Here is a 16,995-nt window from a genome sequence, read left to right as displayed (position 1 = left end):
AATGCAACCGCTGTGTCAGATTTTTTTTTTAAACATTACGAAAAAAGCATACCATGCAATAATCTAAAACGGTGCTAAGACATAACAATATTTCTCCGCCATGTTGGAGTCAACAGAAATACGAAATTACATCATAAATATTCCCTTACCTTTGATCTTTCATCAGAATGCAGTGCAAGTAGTCCTAGTTCCACAATAAATTGTTGTTTTGTTCCATAATGTCCATTACTAGTGTCCAATTAGCTGCTTTTGCTAGCACGGTTAGTTCACATATCCAAAAGCTGGCGCTGGTCCAGGCGAACTCGGACGAAAACTTCAAAATTGGCATTCTGCCAGACCAGTGACTCATTCCCCTCCCATCCGGTCATACATCACACTAGAGGCTTCATTCCACGTTCGACTGACTGTTGACATCTAGTGGAAGGCGTAGGAAGTGCGAACATATCCATATCTTGTTTGGATGTGAATAGGCGATGACTTGAAATTCGACCAGCCCCGGAATTTCCACTTCCTGTTTGGAAATTTGCCTGCCCTATGAGTTCTGTTATACTCACAGACATAATTCAAACTGTTTTAGAAACTTCAGTGTTTTCTATCCAATAGTAATAATACTATGCATATATTAGCATGTAGAGTAGGATGCAGTTCACTATGGGCACGCAATTCATCCAAAGTGAAAATGCTGCCCCCTGTCCCTAACAGGTTTTTAACATGTAGGTGTGTGAGCTGCTTGTTTATCCTTCCAACCATATATGGAAGCTTCTGAAAAGAGTGGAATGAAGTTGCAAATAAAACAAACATCCTGTAAAATGTTTCAGCGGCCAGAGTTGTACATGATTACGTACCAAGTTGTGATTACAAACAGTGGATTTTGTAACGGTGTTTACATGTTATCACAGAGTTGAGAGGAAGCCCGGGCTGGACAGTTTTGTTGCCTTAGCTCTGGTGGTGGACTTGTTCCTCTCTACTAATGTTACCCAATCAGAAAAGATTATGCTGGCACCATTATCTCAAAGCCCCCTCAGATCTTTTTTCCCTTCCAATTCACATTTCTGTTTTTCCTTTTTTAGGTGTTTACTTTATGCTACTCTTATGCTGGCTTGCATATCATACTTTTAGATTGATGCGAGTTTTCTTATTTTTTAAGGAAAATAAGATTGAGCTCCACATACGATATTGTAAGAGCCTAGAAAGTTTACTGAACCCTGAACAGATGCTTGCTTTTTCCCTTACTCCTGGAAAATATATTTTGAAATTGTGTTGACGAGTTGATCGCAGTGCACCAATCAGATAGGATCATGCTCGTACTAATAGGTGGCTTATTGATCTGTGGTGTTGATTAAACTGTGCAACTTTCTCCTCTTTTCTAAAGGAAAATAAAACACAGTCCTACCCTCTAAAATAAATCTACTGGGCATTTGGGAGCAATTTGAAGTCTGGGACCTTTTAGTGCCTTGGAGTTAATCATGTTTTGTTGTTGAACTTGAAATGGAATTTGGGTTTCACTGCACACAAGTGCTGAATATGTTATTGTTTTGTTTTGTTCTTTCCCAGGCTGTGCTTTGAAATCTGAACGGATCCATTACAGCTCTTACAGATGGCAAGTACCAGCATTCATCGATCAACATTTTGCTACAGACCAAAAAAGAGCAAAACAATAGAATATTGGCCAGAAGCCCATGCATATCACGCAACCCACAAATAGGCTGTTATTGATACACTACAGTTTAGATGTTTTTTTCTTGGTGCTCTTGGCCTTTTTCACTCATACTGGGGGCATAGATAAAATAGAAGTACAAATAAACAGAGCTATTATAGAATTTGAGACAATAGAGGAACCAGCATTAGCATGTGGCTGCCAGCTGGTCTGTTTTTTTTTTAGTCCAGTGGCTTCTTTTTTTAACATGTCTTTACACGTTGAACTACCTGCTGTGTTTTTGGGGAACTAGGTTACATACACGACCTTGACCATTTGTCTAGGATAGATAAGGTCCCAGTGTTGGATTTAGGCCAATTGTCTCTAATCATGCCCCCTAAAATGTTCAATTGCAGATGATTTTGACCGACCAAGTTCAGTCTAACTATAAATAGCCACTGCAATGGGAGGGAAAATGCACTTTCTTGAGGCTCTGCTGAATCGACTAGCAGAAGGAATTTTCCAGAACAATGACCAGGTTAATGTGTTTACAAAATGTTAATTGTGATTGATGGCCCTCATGTTTGATGGCCCTTTAACCTCCCTTATCTCACCTCATTTGCTCACATCATATATAGACTTATTTTTCTACTGTATTATTGACTGTATGTTTGTTTTACTCCATGTGTAACTCTGTGTTGTTGTATGTGTCGAACTGCTTTGCTTTATCTTGGCCAGGTTGCAGTTGTAAATGAGAACTTGTTCTCAACTAGTCTACCTGGTTAAATAAAGGTGAAATCATTATTTAAATCAAAAAAGTTAAGCAAGGCCTTGTCCTGATTTGGGATTTCTGTAGTGTGTTTTTGTGGCCAAGGACTTGGATAAGCGTCATAATGTGCTATAATTCACAACATGAACCGTGTACTACAAGAACATGGACATGCTCTGGCATCATTTAAACAATCAGACCTACATCTAGGTGTCAGCCTATCCAGAGGAACAAAATCACTTACTAAACCAACAGGTTGTTATTTGTCACTGTTTGAAAGATCTCTTTGCCATATTGTCAGAGAGTGGAGAATTCAAAGAGAGAAATCCAAAGCTTTCTCAAACCGCTCTGTGCTGAAAGGGGAACTGGCAAAGTGAAGCCTAATTCTCTTTAAGCAGATTGCCAGAACAGATTGTGTTCTGAGATGCCCTGTGATTTGGCCATCTCCAACTCTCTCTAGGATTTGTCAACAGATTTTGTTCATAATCTGCCCATTATCAATGTAAACTAAGTGCAATTTTGTTAACTTCCCTTTCTCTGTAAAGAAATGGTATTTCTCTACTGACATTTTAAGCACAGGACATTTAAATCTCTTTTTTTTGCTGCTTGGGTCTTTCCTTTACTTGAAAAATCATTGTTTGTCTTCCACTATAAACCTGACTATATTATTGAGAGGGGTATCGAACATACGAATCCTGCCCACGGGTGGTTTGAGTAAAAAAAAAATATATATATATGTATGTGTGTGTGTTTTGGAGTCACTTATAAATGTCCTTGTTTATTTTAAATAAAAGCTAAAAAAAAATGTCCATTGAAATAAACATAAAACTGATCAGAAATACAGAGTAGACATTGTTAATGTTGTAAATTACTGGAAACGGCAGATTTCTTTATGGTATATCTACAGTCGTCGCCAAAAGTTTTGAGAATGACACAAATATTAATTCCCACAAAGTTTGCTTCTTCAGTGTCTTTTCGATATTTGTGTCAGATGTTACTATGGAATACTGAAGTATAATTGCAAGCATTTCATAAGTGTCAAAGGCTTTTATTGACAATTACATGAAGTTGATGCAAAGAATCGATATTTGCAGTGTTGACCCTTCTTTTTCAAGAGCTCTGCAATCCGCCTTGGCATACTGTCAATTAACTTCTGGGCCACATCCTAACTGATGGCAGCCCATTCTTGCATAATCAATGCTTGGAGTTTGTCAGAATTTGTGGGTTTTTGTTTGTCCACCCGCCTCTTGAGGATTGACCACAAGTTCTCAATGGGATTAAGGTCTGGGGTGTTTCCTGGTCATGGACCCAAAATATCTATGTTTTGTTCCACGAGCCACTTAGTTATCACTTTTGCCTTATGGCAAGGTGCTCCATCATGCTGGAAAAGGCATTGTTTGTCACCAAACTGTTCCTGGATGGTTGGGAGAAGTTGCTCTTGGAGGATGTGTTGGTACCATTCTTTATTCATGGCTGGTTTCTTAGGCAAAATTGTGAGTGAGCCAACTCCCTTGTCTGAGAAGCAACCGCCCACATGAATGGTCGCTGGATGCTTTACTGTTGGCATGACACAGGACTGATGGTAGCGCTCACCTTGTCTTCTCCGGACAAGCTTTTTTATGGATTCCCCCAAGAATTGGGGATTGAAAGGGGATTCCTCAGAGTCCTCAGCAGTCCAATCCCTGTACCTTTTACAGAATATCAGTCTGTCCATGATGTTTTTTCTGGAGAGAAGTGGCTTCTTTGCTGCCCTTCTTGACACCAGGCCATCCTCAAAGTCTTTGCCTCACTGTGCGTGCAGATGCACTCACACCTGCCTGCTGCCATTCCTGATCAAGCTCTGTACTGGTGGTGCCCCGATCCCACAGCTGAATCAACTTTGGGAGACGGTCCTGGTGCTTGCTGGACTTTCTTGGGCACCCTGAAGCCTTCTTCACAACAATTTAACCGCTCTCCTTGAAGTTCTTGATGATCTGATAAATGTTTGATTTAGGTGCAATCTTACTGGCAGGAATATCCTTGCCTTTGAAGCCCTTTTTGTGCAAAGCAATGATGACGGCACGTGTTTCCTTACAGGTAACCATGGTCGACAGAGTTAGAACAATGATTCCAAGCACCACCTTCCTTTTGAAGCTTCCAGTCTGTTATTCAAACTCAATCAGCATGACAGAGGGATCTCCAGCCTTGTCCTTGTCAACACTCACACCTGTGTTAACAAGAGAATCACTGACATGATGCCAGCTGGTCCTTTTGTGGCAGGGCTGAAATGCAGTGGAAATGTTTTGGGGGGGATTCAGTTCCTTTGCATGGCAAAGAGGGACTTTGCAATTAATCTGATCACTCTTCATAACGTTCTGGAGTATATGCAAATTGCCATCATACAAACTGAGGCAGCAGACTTTGTGAAAATGTATATTTGTGTCATTCTCAAAACTTTTGGCCACGACTGTATATAGATGTACAGAGCCCCATTATCAGCAACCATCACTCCTGTGTTCCAATGGTACGTTGTGTTCACTAATCCAAGTTTGTCATTTAAAAAGGCTAATTGATCATCAGAAAACCCTTTTGAAATTGTTAGCACAGCTGAAAACTGTTCTGATTTAAAGAAGCAATAAAACTGGCCTTCTTTAGACTAGTTGAGTATCTGGAGCATCAGCATTTGTGGGTTCGATTACAGGCTCAAAATGGCCAGAAACTCATCAGTCACTCAAATGAAGGCTATTCCATGCGAGAAATTGCCAAGGAATTGAAGATCTCATACAACGCTGTGTACTACTCCCTTCACAGAACAGTGCAGACTGGCTCTAACCAAATAGAAAGAGGAGTGGGAGGCCCTGGTGCACAACTGAGCAAGAGGATAAGTAAATTAGTGTCTAGTTTGAGAAAGATGCCTCAAGTCCTCAACTGGCACCTTCATTAAATAGTATCTGCAAAATACCTGTCGCTACGTCAACAGTGAAGAGGCAACTCCGGGATGCTGGCCTTCTAGGCAGAGTTGCAAAGAAAAGCCATGTATCAGACTGGGCAATAAAAAGAAAAGATTAATATGGACAAAAGAACACAGACACTGGACAGAGGAAGATTGGAAAAAAATGTTATGGAGAGACGAATCTAAGTTTGAGGTGTTTGGATCACAAAGAAGAACATTTGTGAGTCGCAGAAAATATGCTGGAGGTGTGCTTGACTCCATCTGTCAAGGATGGTGGAGGAAATGTGATGGTCTCGGGGTGATTTGGTGGTGGTAAAGTGGGAGATTTGTATAGGGTAAAAGGGATCTTGAAGGAGGAAGGCTATCACCCCATTTTACAACGCCATGCCATACCCTGTGGACGGTGCTTAATTGGAGCCAATTTCCTCCTACAACAGGACAATCAAACTGAAATAACTATTTAGGGAAGAAGCAGTCAGCTGGTATTCTGTCTATACTGGAGTGGCCAGCAGTCACCGGATCTCATACCTATTGAGCTGTTGTGGGAGCAGCTTGACCGTATGTAAGAAGTGCCCATCAAGTCAATCCAATTTGTGGGAGGTGCTTCAGGAAGCATGGGGTGAAATCTCTTCAGATTACCTCAACAAATTGACAACTAGAATGCCAAAGGTCTGCAAGGCTGTAATTGCTGCAAATGGAGGATTCTTTGACGAAAGCAAAGTTTGAAGGACACAATTATTATTTCAACTAAAAATCATTATTTATAACCTTGTCAACGTCTTGTCTATATTTCCTATTAATTTTGCAACTCATGTATGTTTTCATGGAAAATAAGGACATTTCTAAGTGACCCCAAACTTGTGTGTGTGTGTTAGCTCAACCATTCCGTGGGGGACCCACCGATCCTGGGACGGTTGAGCTAACGTAGGCTATGCGATTAGCATGAGTTTGTAAGTAACAAGAACTTTTCCCAGGACATAGACATATCTGATATTGTCAGAAAGCTTAAATTCTTGTTAATCTAACTGCACTGTCCAGTAGCTATTACAGTGAAATAATACCATGCTATTGTTTGGGGAGAGTGCACAGTTATGAACTTAAAGATATTAAACCAACTTTGGCACATTTGGACAGTCTTGATACAAACATTTTAACAGAAATGCAATGGTTCTTTGGCTCAGTCTACACAAGCCTAAATTGCGTCTGGGCTGGAATAATACATTATGGCCCTTCTCTTGCATTTCAAAGATGATGGTACAAAATAATACAAAAAAACGCATGTTTTTTTTCTTTGATGAACTTTTACCAGATCTAATGTGTTATTCTCCTACATTCATTTCACATTTCCACAAACTTAAGTGTTTCCTTTATATGCATATCCTTGCTTCAAGTCCTGAGCTACAGGCAGTTAGATTTGGGTATGTCATTTTAGGCAAAAGTTGGGGGAAAAAGGGGTGGATCCTTAAAAGGGCAGATAGATAGATATATAATATATATATATTACTTTTTAAAATGACTTAAACTGCGTAGAAATGATAATAGCCCTTCATTCATACAGTTTCTTGACTGTCCAGTTCTAATACTATTGACCTGCTCCATCTTGTTTTTAAGAAGAAGTCCACTTGTTAATATAATTGTCTGTGTTCTAAAGGAACATTGGGAACCCTGCTTCACAATATATTAATTGCTGCATGACAGCGGCAGAGGGATTTGATTGATGTGACATGCAGGACCTTCGAGGTGTGAAGATCTTAATTTACGCTAAAAGCCTGATTTTTGATTAAAATGACCAAATGGAGCAGATGGTCTAGCCAATAAATAGAACATTACATATGGTGAATGTCTGACTGTAAGTCCATCTTGAATTTGCCCGTTTTAAATAATTGTTATTTTGGTTTTTGTTTAGATTGTGGATGTCTTCACTTGGGGTGGCGATCCTAACCAGCTAGTGCCAGTCATCTATCCGTGTCAGCTGGCTGAATCTCTACAGTCAAATTTGTCAGAAGTTTAAGGTAAGACTGCCGTGAATTTTAATTGCAGTGAGATGAATGTTGATTTGGAGTTGTAGCTCTGGCTATGAACGTTCTTCTTAATGTTTGATCTTTAATAATTCTGGATATGAGTGGTTTGATGGGATGAGTGCAAGTTCTGCTGGCTGGAGGCACCCAGTGACAGATTGATAAATGGAAGCAGTGCGAAAGGTTATTAAGCCACTTTTTTAATTGTAATTACATATATTATTCATTAGATTTTATACAATATTTTAATCAGTCTGCAGAGCTGAGTAATTTTCATGGGCAAATGTAGGGGGTAACTCCTCTTCATAACTTTGAAATATCCTTGCTTTTTGTTTTTGTAGAAGTAGATTAGATATAACATGATAATATGTGTTTATTAGCATGACAATAGCAGATTGAGGAATAGGCTGTGATGGAAAGTGTCTTAAATTGCGTTATGGCCAACCCGCCAGTCATGCGGGTATTGAAAAAAACAACTGCATAGATTCCCCTAGTGACTGTCGCCTAGATGAAGAGGCATCCTGTCTAGTCTGACAGTCCCTGGCGACCATGACCATGGACAGTAGAGGACAGGGCCAAGGTGTGCTGGTGACAGGCCATCTCATGGGATGGGTGTGAACAGATGGTTGGCCAGATGCAATCTAGCTGTGACCTTGGACCAATCTGAGGGTAGAACCAGTGCAAATGTCTAAAAAAATATGTCCATAATATCAGTCTAAGACCCATTTTACAGTACTTTGTTATTGTTTGGTGTCTGTTAGTGAGTGATTTACATTTTATTTTACATTTTGAGGACATACAGGTATAATTAGAGCAATTTCTGCACATATGCAGTCTTTGGCGAGTGTGTCCTTCTATTGCTTAAACAGCAGCTTCTCTCTTCTCAATAATTCCCATCTCACCTGCCACTTGACCATCCAGGGCTCTCAGAGGAGATGCCCCAACCCTGGCCCAATTCAAACAGCCAGATTCAGAAACTGAGTGAGCGGAGCCTGGGGAATGACTGCCACATCAGCCCAACACTCGCCAGCCCTGTAGAGTGATTTAAGAGCAGTGAAAGGAGGGGCAGGACAAGAGCTGGATTGGGGACCGGGGGTGAGGTTAGAGGTGTCAGGCGTATAATTGGGGTGAGGAGATCTCGGGGTAGATGGAGATAAGCTTTATTAAGTCAGTTGAACTTGGATGTGGCCCGTCCACCTTGCTTTCCCACACATACAGGCCAATCTTCCATTTCCATAAGAGACTCTGTCCAACAAAGACATAGAGGGCAAACTCCTCAGGCTCCTTTCAATCAGAGAAAAGACAGACCTCATTAATCTACAAATGCTAGTGGGAAAGCTATCTATGGTCCTGTGTCCAAATGGTTGACACAGTTCCAGTTGAAAACATATGCTTCTGTCAGATAGTTATGTTTTAAGGACTGATTAGTTAATATGCAAGTGTGTTCAGTAGTTTCAGGGCTTTTTTATTTGTTTCAAAGCCAGTATGACACGACACTTTGTCAGTGATGTCGTCAGTTGGAGAAGTGTATTTTTATTTTCTTCAAACAGTAAATGCTAAATTGTTAATGCTCGATCATTGAAGTCTCCCCTTCGCTCAGGCTCTTATTCTGCTATGCCCTGTAGAGGCTTGTTTTTCAAAGCCACTGTGAAGGAAAGGGACATTGACAGCCTGGACACAGCTCTCTTTTCCTGAGAAAATAGTTTTAGACTCTGAGCAGCAAAACAAGAGAAAGTTGATGCGGAGAGGTCACGGGCAGAATTAGCTGCCTCCCTCAGTTCCTCCCAATACAAATTGGTTTCCGAGGAACTCAAGAAAGAGGCTGTCTCCTTGTTCTCTGCTTCCTTAGTAGCTTGTTAATCCCCAGCTCTGTCCGGAGGGGAAATGCTTGCGCACACACTACCCCCCAAAAACGACCCCCTGTCCTCCTACCCAATCCTACAGGGACTTGCTAATCCTGTGCCTGGTCATGGTGGGGAGATTGCTGGCTTTTCAAAGCCCGTCTCTGGCCAGACTTCAAAGTCACAGCGATACAAGGCTTGAATAAGTGGGCTTGGCGAATGAGGTCTGCTGTGAGCAAACCTGCTATGAGGGTCACCTCAAACGTTACCTATACACTTTCCCCAAGGCAACACTGAGAAGTTCAGTCTCGAGGGGATGGCTTTCTTGATTGGGGTACTGGGTGGGGGATAGCTGGTTTGTCTGATGTGTGTGGAGGCCCTCTCTGGCCATAACATGTGAAACCTGACAGAAGGATGGCAGGGCTGTGAAGCTATTTTTCTCAATTTGAAGAGCTGCTACCAAATTGAAAGGTACCATTTCAAGTGAAATACAGGGAAAAAATAAATACATGGAAAGCCCTTTTCTCCCTTCCTTTTAAGTCTTTTTAAACTGACAAACTTTCTTGAACTGACAAACTCCTAATTCTGAATATGGGAGTTTTGATTGATCCTCATCATTTATAGTTATGATGATACCTTTGCCTTGTGCCAATCTTGTCAGATTATGTTCATTGAGCTGTCATAAACTTATTATCTATGTATAGGATGTATCGTGAGTCAGGATTTTGGCTCTAGATGTATTAATTGTGAGACATCTCACTGTTTATAATTTTACAGCTCCTTTGCCAAGAATCACTCCAATTACTACCATGTACATTATTTTTGGGTCCTCATACTCAGTTAGATTCTCAGATAACAATTTGCTTGATTGGAGCAGCAAGGATTCATGCCAGCTTAGTAGGCTTTTCAGGGTCATTGCACTTACTATTTTTTTGTGATCAACAGTAGTTTACTGTCTTAACAAGCCTGTGATAATAATTTTGTTACTATGCATTTTCTCAGAGTTTTCTGTTCAGCATCTGTCGCCCTTTCTTAGAAATTATTTAACACAATACCATACTTGTTATTTTAATTGGCATGACTAATCTTGTGGGCTTCAAATTCAAAGCGTTTAAGTACAAATGTTTGTGCCCATGTGCTTGTTAGTCCGACCAAGTGGAAATCCAGTTTTCTAAAATATTTGTCCTCATTTTGTCATCCTCTTGAGTTATTTGTCTCGTTACTTAAATGTAATCAGAAGTCTTTGTTGCTTGGACGGTTGAGAGGGCTTGCTCAATTTAGACCCTTGATTAGAATAAAGGAATGATTACAGTGAAGGACTCCTTACTCCTGATAACTTGCCTGCTTGTTTAACGAATGCAGCGTGCCTGTGCAACCTGGCAATTAGTTTAAGTGAACTCCTCCGGCTCCAGATTCTGCTTTTTGCCTTCCCGACCAGTAAAGTGCTGGGATGTGTGGCAAGTGGGATTCTGTCCTAATGCTCTGAGACAGCTTTGCCCTGGGCTTACCCAGTGTAAGAGGTCAGCAAGGTTTAGTAGAATAATGAGGAGGTTCTGTTAACTACAGATACATTAGTAGATGTGATTTTTACAAATCATTGAGCTTATTCAATTAGCAAACCCTAGCCTATTATTTAGTGCAGATCATTCTCTACAGATTGATTTACATACCTTTTCCCTCCTTTGTTAGGTGATAAAAATACTTTATTTCTACAGTGGTTCGTCCTTTAAATGTTGCAGCGTACTGCAGCTAAGTTTGCATGGTGCCACAGAATTCTATGGCACGTTATTTAAGTGTCAGCCATTGTAAACATTAAAGCTAGTTAGTGCTAGTTTGACCACCAGAGGTGAGAATAATTTGATAGCCTTCAATAGTGGCTGTACTAGATCATTTAAAACTTTTTTTTGTAAGAACATAGTATATGGGACTGATTTTAAGAAATGTTGCTTAATTCAATTGATTAATATTATGGTGTTTCTAACGGTGCTAAAATAAACTGCTCAAAAAAATAAAGGGAACACTAAAATAACACATCTTAGATCTGAATGAATGAAATATTCTTATTAAATAATTTTTTCTTTACATAGTCGAATGTGCTGACAACAAAATCACACAAAAATTATCAATGGAAATCAAATTTATCAACCCATGGAGGTCTGGATTTGGAGTCCACACTACAGGCTGATCCAACTTTGATGTAATGTCCTTAAAACAAGTCAAAATGAGGCTCAGTAGTGTGTGTGGCCTCCACGTGCCTGTATGACCTCCCTACAACGCCTGGGCATGCTCCTGATGAGGTGGCGGATGGTCTCCTGAGGGATCTCCTCCCAGATCTGGACTAAAGCATCTGCCAACTCCTGGACAGCCTGTGGTGCAACGTGGCGTTGGTGGATGGAGCGAGACATGATGTCCCAGATGTGCTCAATTGGATTCAGGTCTGGGGAACGGGTGGGCCAGTCCATAGCGTCAATGCCTTCCTCTTGCAGGAACTGCTGGCACACTCCAGCCACATGAGGTCGAGCATTGTCTTGAGGAAACCAGGGCCAACCGCACCAGCATATGGTCTCACAAGGGGTCTGAGGATCTCATCTCGGTACCTAATGGCAGTCAGGCTACCTCTGGCGAGCACATGGAGAAATGCCACCCCACACCATGATTGACCCACCGCCAAACCGGTCATGCTGGAGGATGTTGCAGGCAGCAGAACGTTATCCACGGCGTCTCCAGACTCTGTCACGTCTGTCACTTGCTCAGTGTGAACCTGCTTTCATCTGTGAAGAGCACAGGGTGCCAGTGGCAAATTTGCCAATCATGGTGTTCTCTGGCAAATGCCAAACGTCCTGCACGGTGTTGGGCTCTAAGCACTACCCCCACCTGTGGACGTCGGGCCCTCATACCACCCTCATGGAGCCTGTTTCTGACCGTTTGAGCAGACACTTTTTTTTTATGGCTAATCTTTATTGTGGCTAGCTTCACATAGATGGGTCCGACCACCATTAATCAAATAAAAACTCTTATACATTAGGGTTATTTTAGATGATGACACCTAGCTATATAGTTAGCTAGTTAACTACAGCTACTGAAACAGATTATGTAGTTTTACTATGTTTTTGGGGAAGAACATTGTTTGTATCCATGAGCTAGCTAGCTTTTTTTATGACCAGCACTGTAGGTGCGCGAGACAACTTCCCCAGCATCATAGCATATGTATCAATGAATCGTTGTGACATGAAATGCAAGTGATGTGTAATTAATGAACTTGTTAAATTATTGTGATGTGAAGTCATATTCCGGTCCTGATTGGTCAGCAAGCTTATTTGACATGTCAAATAGTGTTATCTACTGCTCATTGTTTTCTTTTTGACATGCAAAAACCCGAACTGCGTTCCATAGCAAAGATCCAAACGACGTTCCATAGAAATCCTGGTTGAGAATGAAACAACAAATGACCAACGAAACAGCACAGCAAGTAAGTGAAAGAAATAGGTTTTGATTATGTTTTACTGGTAATGGGGACATACATAAATGCCAACAAAATAACTTTTTGGTAAGTGTGGTGTGTGTGTGACTTTTATTTAACTAGGCAAGTCAGTTAAGAGCAAATTCTTATTTACAATGACGGCCTACCCCGGCCAAACCCGGATGATGCTGGGCCAATTGTGCGCCGCCCTATGGGACTCCCAATCACGACCGGATGTGATGCAGCCTGGATTCGAACCCGGGACTGTAGTGATGCCTCTTGCACTGAGATGCCGTGCCTTAGACCGCTGCGTCTGTGTGTGTGTGTGTTAACTATTTAACTGTACTAGAATGCTTAAAAGGCCACAATTCTTTTGGCAAGGAAAATAACTGACATGGGTATCCGTCAAAAATGTCATATCGGTGCATCACTAATAATACTTTTTGTGCTATTATTTGTTTAGTCTTTTCTGGTGGATTAAACTGAAATTGCAACCAATCACAGCCAACCTGACTAAGAAATACATTTGACGATATAATTCTCCCCTACCCTCCTCCTAGGCAAGTCTATTGTCCAGATACCTGCTAATAGCCATAATGGCGCTGTACAACCTGACCGTGTGTGTTTTGAGAGAGTGTTTTCCAGTAAGCAACCATTTGTTTACCTTCATTAGAGAACCTTGTTCCAATATTTCTGTAATTCAGTGATATTTATTCACATAGTAATTAGTTATAGATCCATAACTAAATTAACATCAGTATTTTAAGTGTTTTTATCATTTTATTTTTTTATTAAACCTTTATTTAACCAGGTAGACTAGTTGAGACCAAGTTCTCATTTGCAACTGCAACCTAGCCAAGATAAAGCAAAGCAGTTCGACACATACAACAACACAGAGTTACACATGGAATAAACAAACATACAATCACTAATACAGTAGAAGAAGTCTATAGGATAAGGGAGGTAAAGGCAATAAATAGGCCATGGTGGCGAGGTAATTACATTATAGCAATTAAACACTGGAATGGTAGAATGTGCAGAAGATGAGTAATGTGCAAGTAGAGATACTGGGATGCAAAGGAGCAAGTTAGATACAGTATGGGGATGAGGTAGTTGGATGGGCTATTTACAGATGAGCTATGTGCAGGTGCTGTGAGCTGCTCTGACAGCTGGTGCTTAAAGCTAGTAAGGGAAATAAGAGTTTCAAGCTTTAGTGATTTTTGCAGTTCGTTCCAGTCATTGGCAGCAGAGACCTGGAAGGAGAGGCGGCCAAATGAAGAATTGGCTTTGGGGGTGACCAGTGAGATATACAGTGGGGGGAGAAGTATTTAGTCAGGCGTCTTTTATACTGATAACAGGTGTCTTTTATACTGATAGCAAGTTCAATCAGGTGCCATTAATGCAGGTAACGAGTGGAGAACAGAGGAGCCTCTTAAAGAAGAAGTTTACAGGTCTGTGAGAGCCAGAAATCTTGCTTGTTTGTAGGTGACCAAATACTTATTTTCCACCATAATTTGCAAATAAATTCATTTAAAAATCCTTCAATGTGATTTTCTGGATTTTTTTCCCTCATTTTGTCTGTCATAGTTGAAGTGTACCTATGATAAATTGCAGACCTCTCATCTTTTTAAGTGGGAGAACTTGCACAATTGGTGGCTGACTAAATACTTTTTTTGCCCCACTGGACCTGCTGGAGCGTGTGCTACAGGTGGGTGCTGCAATGGTGACCAGTGAGCTAAGGTGGGGCTTTACCTAGCAGAGACTTGTAGATGACCTGGAGCCAGTGGGTTTGACAACGAGTATGAAGCGAGGGCCAGCCAACGAGAGCGTACAGGTCACAGTGGTGGGTAGTATATGGGGCTTTGGTGACAAAACGGTTGGCACTGTGATAGACTGCATCCAATTTGTTGAGTAGAGTGTTGGAGACTATTTTGTAAATGACATCGCCGAAGTCGAGGATCAGTAGGATGGTCAGTTTTACGAAGGTATGTTTGGCAGCATGAGTGAAGGATGCTTTGTTGTGAAATAGGATGCCGATTCTAGATTTAATTTTGGATTGGAGATGTTTAATGTGAGTCTGGAAGGAGAGTTTACAGTCTAACCAGACACCTAGGTATTTGTAGTTGTCCACATATTCTAAGTCAGAACCGTCCAGAGTAGTGATGCTGGACTGGCGGGCAGGTGTGTGCAGCGATCATTTTGAAGAGCATGCATTTAGTTTTACTTGCATTTAAGAGCAGTTGGAGGCCACGGAAGTAGAGTTGTATGGCATTGAAGCTCGTCTGGAGGTTAGTTGACACAGTGTCCAACGAAGGGCCAGAGGTATACAGAATGGTATCGTCTGCATATAGGTGGATCAAAGAATCACCAGCAGCAAGAGCAACATCATTGATGTATACAGCCCATGAATTGAACCCTGTGGCACCCCCATAGAGACTGCCAGAGGTCCGGACAACAGGCCCTCCGATTTGACACACTGAACTCTGTCTGAGAAGTAGTTGGTGAACCAGACGAGGCAATCATTTGAGAAACCAAGGCTGTTGAGTCTGCCAATAAGAATGTGGTGATTGACCGAGTCGAAAGCCTTAGCCAGGTCGATGAATACGGCTGCACAGTAATGTCTCTTATCGGTGGCGGTTATGATATGGTTTTGGACCTTGAGCGTGGCTGAGGTGCACCCATGACCAGCTCTGAAACCAGATTGCATAGTGGAGAAGGTACGGTGGGATTCAAAGTGGTCGGTATTCTTATTGATTTATTAAACGAAAGTATAAAGATGCTGATGAAGAAATGCAATACTGTACAGTATATGCTTTATCCAACATTTTGCGGTTGCATGAGTTCGCACACACGCAGCTTCATGTAGGTGCCGAGGCTATATGACTATGCCATCAACTTGATTATTTAGCAGACTTAATTTGCTTATATTCAGTCAACACAGTTAACTTAAGAATATCATGGAATATAATTGAACATTTTTGTTTCTCCATGCTTGTCTAAGAGGTGGTGGAGTTCCAGAGCTCACAGGTGTGCCTGGCATGGATTGTGACTCCATGTCGTTCCTCGCCTTCTTCAACACGCCATTCTCCGCCTGACTCTCCTCCAATGCCGCCTGGCTCTGGACCAATGCATCAGCTGTCGCCCGTATCTCTACCCTCAGATAATATTTCTCTTTCTACTGGTCTGCCTTCAATGATTCGGTCTTCAAAGTTTGAATCCGATCCATGTGCACCTTCATCAGATGAGCAGAATGGTACCGCCCTGAGCCCCCATCAATTACAGTGGTCTATGATCGAAACGGTAGATCAATTAAGAATTAAAAGTGACTCCAACACACAAATGCTGCGTTCATTTTAAGAATCTAGCAAAACGAAGCACTTTCTTGGCAATCATGCGTTTTTTTCAGGGTGGCCCATTGTCCAGCCCTTTGTCCACTGATCTCCACGGATGGTTGTCGACATGGTTTTATGCTCTGCAAAAACACTTTCATGTTTTAGTACACAATCATTTTTATTGAACAATTATTTCATTATCGATTTTATTACACAGTATGCCTACACATTGATAGGCTATATACATTTTTTTTAAAGAAAATGCACTGAAACCAAAATACCTTAAGTTTTGGTGATCCTCTCTGCTCCGGCTCATTTTCAAATTGTGGTTACGGTCCTAACCCTGGAAAGGGTAGCACCATAGAAAGATGCTGGTTTGATGAAAACAAATTCCATTTAGTCTGTTCTCTTTGGTCACAATGTAATTTTGTTGTTGTTGATTAACAGCTCGTTTTTGAATGGTAACTGTGTTAAGGGGGTGAGTTTGGTGCGGTGTGAGGAGAACTTGAAACGTGTGATTTTCACACCTACAGTAGCCGGGCTATAAAGAGTCTTTTTGTCCTGCTAATCAGGCTACAAGTGTTTGAAAAGCTGTTTTCAAAATGCCACCAGCTGTCCATCACTACTGTAAATAATAAATATCTTGTTTACATTCTTTATTGTAACCACAATGTTACAAATAATTTGTATCTACCTTTCCAATTACTTTTAGAGTTTGGGATTTACAAATGTGTGCTTCTCACAACATTTTTTGTTAAATCCAGTCCAGATTTTATTAACTTTTGAGTGACGCCTTTAGTGAGCGATCTAATGGTTTAATATTTAATCATATCTGCCCTCCGAATTCATATCTAAGAGGCATTTTTCACGCGTGCAGACAGGCACTAAGAACCGCGGGAACGTTTCCCTAGTCAGCGCCATTAGTGCAACTCCCCTTAAAGTGTTGCTCTTTGCTACCCTCTGCTACCTCCTCCCTTCCCCATGGGCTAGGTCCGTCTTCTGTGCGC

General features: G+C 41.2%; 1 protein-coding gene across 3 annotated transcripts in view; it reads left to right on the top strand.

Moving 5' to 3' along the window:
• LOC112229145 (semaphorin-6D) overlaps nt 1-16,995 on the top strand; it is a 156,787-nt gene that overhangs the window by 21,571 nt on the left and 118,221 nt on the right. For all 3 annotated transcript variants that reach the window (XM_024395036.2, XM_024395028.2, XM_024395022.2), the window contains exon 2: nt 7,244-7,349. The gene's annotated coding sequence lies outside the window, so the exon portion shown is untranslated. The remainder of the gene's footprint in view (nt 1-7,243; nt 7,350-16,995) is intronic.

This window comes from Oncorhynchus tshawytscha, linkage group LG03 (genome assembly GCF_018296145.1).
Source record: "Oncorhynchus tshawytscha isolate Ot180627B linkage group LG03, Otsh_v2.0, whole genome shotgun sequence".
Lineage (NCBI taxonomy): Eukaryota > Metazoa > Chordata > Actinopteri > Salmoniformes > Salmonidae > Oncorhynchus > Oncorhynchus tshawytscha.
Note: the sequence above shows the minus strand (reverse complement) of the source record. Positions and strands in the feature narration are given on the sequence as shown.